The 6,000-nt window shown below is 48.8% G+C and overlaps 1 protein-coding gene across 1 annotated transcript in view; it reads left to right on the top strand.

Moving 5' to 3' along the window:
* The first annotated feature begins 4,186 nt into the window (after window positions 1–4,186).
* Window positions 4,187–6,000, top strand: part of LOC143768960 (centromere protein Q-like) — a 143,586-nt gene continuing 141,772 nt past the window's right edge. The window contains exon 1 of the mRNA XM_077257568.1: window positions 4,187–4,237. The gene's annotated coding sequence lies outside the window, so the exon portion shown is untranslated. The remainder of the gene's footprint in view (window positions 4,238–6,000) is intronic.

Raw genomic sequence — 6,000 nt, 5'->3', positions numbered from 1 at the left:
TATACTCACCCAGGGGCGGTCACGCTGCGGTCCAGGTCCGGCGCCTCCCATCTTCATACGATGACGTCCTCTTCTTGTCTTTCTCCCGCGGCTCCGGCACAGGCGTACTTTGTCTGCCCTGTTGAAGGCAGAGCAAAGTACTGCAGTGCGCAGGCGCTGGGCCTCTCTGACCTTTCCCGGCGCCAGCGCACTGCAGTACTTTGCTCTGCCCTCAAAAGGGCAGACGAAGTACACCGGAGCCACATACACGGCAGGAAGACAAGAGGACGTCATCCTATGAAGATGGGAGGCGCTGGACCTGGACCGCAACATCGGACCGCCCCTGGGTGAGTATAATAATCTAACGTGTTTTTCTTATCTTTCAGGATACATCAGGGGCTTATCTACAGCATTACAGAATGCTGTAGATAAGCCCCTGATGCCGGTGGCCTTAGCTCATATACGATTTTTAGTGTGATAGATTCCCTTTAAGTACAAAATTGCCTCTGTCACTAAGGGTTTAAGTAGCTTGCTATATGCTGTTGCCTATGCACATAGGATTACTGTATTCATCCACTTATGTGGGACTTATTTTGTTTAACGTCCACATTTATGCATTTGGTGTGACATGATCTGTTACGATTATTAGAGTACATCCACACTCTAACTTTGTGGTTATTAAATCAGGGCCCAATGTGTACCCCATTCACACATTTAGCTCTGATGAACTGAGTCCACATACACACACTGTTTGAGGTTTCTTGGTCAATCTGCAGTTACTGCGTTTGGTCATTTGGTCCACCAGGTAGATGTCTGTTGTCTTTATATCCTATGTCCAAAGCACGGGGCCAAAGTGTAACAGTTTGGGCTGGGTGTAAGGTCAGTGCCCTATTCACGAGGGCTGGTCTTGAATAGATTGTGACTTGGATTAATATACTGCAAATTGTGACAAGGATTAATATAGTGAATGACACAGTTAAAACGCTACTTAACTACTGATAGTGTTACGTGAATCGTGGCCACATATGCACCATATTGTTTAATTTTGTGATATACGGTATGTCTAAAAAATCCTTAAGAGCTAATTCTTAATTTCCCAAGTTGCTATTACTTAATCCAACACTTAGATCAATACTGGACAAGTCTCTGTGTTTTCTGTGCACCACTCAGTCTGAAAAAAGAAGAAAAGAAAAAAAATCAGACGTGAAATTCCTCATAGATTATTATAGGTACAAGTGCTATTGGTGAAACACACAAAAACACTCTGTTAGGGCTGGCGGAATGCACCAAATAATAGAAAGGTAGTAATAAGGAGCGTTCGCAGTCCGCCGGTCCACCGTGCAGTGATGTTACCTGTTGCCCGGTAATGGCGGACGCTATATGGTGGTATAATAGATGAACACACGTGGGTTAACGTCACCCGGTGTGAAAAGAAGCAGACTGTTGCTTCAAAGAACTGCACCCCCTAGGAATATAAATGACGTAGCCTGTTAAAGCTCACAGAGCTCGGCAAAGTGAGCGCCACTGTTTAGTCACAGGACTCTACCCCAAGGACACAGTGTTAGAGTCCCTCTAGACCCACAAGCACTCAGTGCCGCAACTGCAGTGCCAGGGAGAAGCTATGCTAAAGATTTAGCGCACTATGTTCGTGCAGCGCCGCTCTGGCGGATGCCACTAACCACTCTGACTAGGGTCTGTAAAGCGCACTAATTGCACACGGCGCCACACAGACGGTCGCTGCTGATATGACGCAGCATACTCGTGCCTAGTGCTGGATGGCACAGTCTGGTGCTAGTTAGCTCAATCACCCAAGTACATGCAACAACGCTAGGGAGGGGAATGATTAGAACCTTTTATAGATGTAGCCTTCCGGGACCTTCCCAGTGGTCCAATCGGAGCAGCTGCAGGACCTGAGCAAGTGACCTCCGACTTCCAATGAGAAGTCATCCTACGGGCATGCTCAGTAGACGAAAAAACACCAGTATACAGGCAGAGATGCTTACATGTCCAAGGCCTCCAACAATCAGGGCCGGCCCGACAGATTACGGCGCCCTAGGCGAAACTATTTTGTTGCGCCCCTACTACTTTTAACATACCTCCCAACTTTTGAAGATGGGAAAGAGGGACAAAGTTTGCGGCGCGTGAAGCGCGCCGTGGCAAATTTTAGGCCACGCCTCTGACCACACCCATTCATAACTAGCCACACCCATATCCACGTCCCAACCACACCCATTTAGCACTGCTGATCACACTGTTTCAAAAAGAATAATTATAAACAAAAAAATATGGCCACACAGTGCTCCATACTGTATAATGGCCACACATGATGCTCCATACTGTATAATGGCCACACATGATGCTCCATACTGTATAATGACCACACATGATGCTCCATACTGTATATTGGCCGCACATGATACTTCGCACCGTATAATGGCCACACATAGCTACTCCTACACACGCGGCTGCGCTCCGTACACACGCGCTCCGCTCCATACACCTCGTACACACGCGGCTCCGCTCCGTACACCTCGTACACATTTAGCTCCGCTCCGTACACCTCGTACACATTTAGCTCCGCTCCATACACCTCATACACACACAACTCCGCTCCGTACACCTCATACACATGGCTCCGCTCTGTGCACCTCATACACACACGGCTCCGCTCCATACACCTCATACACATTCAGCTCCGCTCCATACACCTTTTGCCTTTTGAAAAGATTTTTTATAATTTTTTCTATTTTTTCTCTTGCGCCCCCTTAGGGTCGGCGCCCTAGGCGGCCGCCTAGTTCGCCTATACGTTCGGGCCGGCCCTGCCAACAATTGCACTCAGGGTATGTGCACACGTCAGGATTTCTTCAGGATTTTTTGCATTTTTTTGCGGATTTCCCCAATTAAAACGCTATAATACCGCATAAAAAATGCATACATTATGCATCCTATCATTTAGAATGCATTCCGCACTTTTTTTGCAAATGTTGCATTTTTTTCCGCAAAAAAAACACATTCCGGGAAAAGAAGCAACATGTTCATTATTTTTGTGGATTTTTTGCAGATTTCCCATGAAATTGGGAGTGTCAGGAAAAAAACGCAAAAAATCCGCAAAAAAAACGCACAAAAACGCGTAAAAAACGCACAAAAAACGCAAAAAAAAAACACGCATGCGGATTTCTGGTAGAAATGTCCGGATTTTGTCAGGAAAATTTCTGCAAGAAATCCTGACGTGTGCAGCTGAAGTGTGCACCTCAAGGTGCAGCGGACCCAAGTTAAGGCTACTTTCACACTAGCGTCGTACGTCGCAATGCGACATGGCGACGTACCGACGCATACTGTGCAAAAAACCACAACGGGGCAGCAGATGCAGTTTTACAATGCATCCACTGCCCCATTGTGATGTCCGGGGAGGCAGGGGCAGAGTTCCGGCCGCGCATGCGCGGTCGGAAATGGCGGACACGACGCCCCAAAAAACGTTACGTTACTTTTTTTGTGCCGACGGTCCGACGCGACACGACACATCCGTCGCACTGCGTCGTTAATGCAAGTCTATGGAGAAAAAACGCATCCTGCAGGCAATTTTGCAGGATGCGTTTTTTCTCCAAAACGACGCATTGCGACGTGCGTCGTACGACGCTAGTGTGAAAGCAGCCTAAGATGGCAAATACAGAGGTGCAATAATACCGATAAGGCAGCCACCCTACAATCAGGAATTGGCCACTTGGCGCAACTGTGCAAACAAATAGTCTGTATGTGGCGTGTTCACACAGGAATGCAAAGTATATGGCTCAGAGCCTATTAATGATGCCATGTAGCGGGCTAACCATTGCTAACTATAATGCATCCTGTGTGAACAGAGGCCTCAGTGTACAGAGCCATCTAGGGCCCAGCCGCACCCTGGAAAAATATACAGTGCACCAAACACATAACAATGTATGCAAGGTATTGGTCGATATTATGGCCACAATATTTAAGCTGCCAACCTGTGGTGCACCTGTGCAAACAAATAGTCTGTACACACACAGGATGCATTATGGTGAGCCCGCTACATGGCGTCATTAATAGGCTTTGAGCCATATACTTTGTATTCCTGTGTGAACACGCCACATACAGACTATTTGTTTGCACAGGTGCACCAAGGGGCCAATTCCTGATTGTAGGGTGGCTGCCTTATCGGTATTATTGCACCTGTGTATTTGCCATCTTAACTTGGGTCCACTACACCTTGGTTAGTGCAATTGTTGGAGGCCTTGGACAGGTAAGCATCTCTGCCTGTATACTGGTGTTTTTTTTGTCTAGAATAGTGGAGGTCTTTCCTCTTAGGGTATGTTTCCACGGTCAGGAAACGCTGCTTGTTTGACGCTGCGCAGAGCTGCAGCGTCAAACAAGCAGCGTCCAGATGTTCCAGCATAGTGGATAGGATTTTATGAAATCCCGTCTCCACTATGCGTGGAAACCCGCACGCGGCGGCCCTGCGACTACGGACATGCTGCGCGTCTTTTCAGATCGCAGCATGTCCGTACACCTTGCGGGGACGCAGCGTCCCCGCAAGGCATATCACAGGGCGCTATGGGAGAGAGCGCGATCATCCCAGATGTGAAGAGTTAACACATCCGGCATGATCGCGTCCCAGAAAGGGGGCGGGGCTTAGCGCCAAGCGGCTTCGCCGCTGCGGCGATACCGCCGGCCATCCTGACAGTGGAAACATACCCTCAGGGTATGTGTCCACGTTCAGGATTGCATCAGGATTTGGTCAGGATTTTCCATCAGTATTTGTAAGCCAAAACCAGGAGTGGGTGATAAATGCAGAAGTGGTGCATATGCTTCTATTATACTTTTCCTCTGATTGTTCCACTCCTGGTTTTGGCTTACAAATACTGATGGAAAATCCTGACCAAATCCTGATGCAATCCTGAACGTGGACACATACCCTGAGGGTATGTTTCCACTGTCAGGATGGCCGGCGGTATCGCCGCAGCGGCGAAGCCGCTTGGCGCTAAGCCCCGCCCCCTTTCTGGGACGCGATCATGCCGGATGTGTTAACTCTTCACATCTGGGATGATCGCGCTCTCTCCCATAGCGCCCTGTGATATGCCTTGCGGGGACGCTGCGTCCCCGCAAGGTGTACGGACATGCTGCGATCTGAAAAGACGCGCAGCATGTCCGTAGTCGCAGGGCCGCCGCGTGCGGGTTTCCACGCATAGTGGAGACGGGATTTCATAAAATCCCCTCCACTATGCTGGAACATCTGGACGCTGCCCTAAAGGGTATGTGTCCACGTTCAGGTTTGCTTCAGGCTTTGGTCAGGATTTTATGCAAGTAAAATCCTGACCAAAACTGCACCTGAGGTCACTGGCAGGTCACCTGCGGTGTGCCTGCGTGTTTTGCTCATTGTAGCAACATGCTGCGTTTTGAAAAAACGCACCGCGCATGCGTTTTCGCGGCAAAAACGCATGCGTTTTTTAACGCATAGTGGAGTCGGGATTTCATGAAATCCCCTCCACTATGCTGTAACATCTGGACGCTGTGTTTTTGACGCTGCGGAAAAACACAGCGTCAAAAACGCAGCGTTTCCTGAACGTGGACACATACCCTGAGGGTGTGTCCACGTTCAGGATTGCTCCAGGATTTGGTCAGGATTTTATGCAGGTAAAATCCTGACCAAAAATGCACCTGAGGTCACTGGCAGGTCACCTGCGGTGTTCCTGCGTGTTCATTTTAGCAACATGCTGCGTTCTGAAAAAACGCACCGCATGTGCGTTTTTGCGGGAAAAACGCATGCGTTTTTTTAATGCACAGTGGAGACAGGATTTCATTAAATCCCCTCCACTATGCTGTAACATCTGGACGCTGCGTTTTTTACGCTGCGGCTCAACGCTGCATCAAAAACGCAGTGTTTCCTGAACGTGGACACACACCCTTAGGGCTGTCCCACACGTCCAGATAATTCCGGTACCGGAATAAATCGGTACCGGAGTTATCCGTGTCCGTGTGCCTGGGAACTCACGGAGGCCATACCTG

The sequence above is a fragment of the Ranitomeya variabilis genome, chromosome 4, assembly GCF_051348905.1.
Source record: "Ranitomeya variabilis isolate aRanVar5 chromosome 4, aRanVar5.hap1, whole genome shotgun sequence".
Taxonomy (NCBI): domain Eukaryota; kingdom Metazoa; phylum Chordata; class Amphibia; order Anura; family Dendrobatidae; genus Ranitomeya; species Ranitomeya variabilis.
The sequence above is the reverse complement of the archived record's forward strand: the minus strand, read 5'-3'. Positions and strand labels throughout refer to the sequence as shown.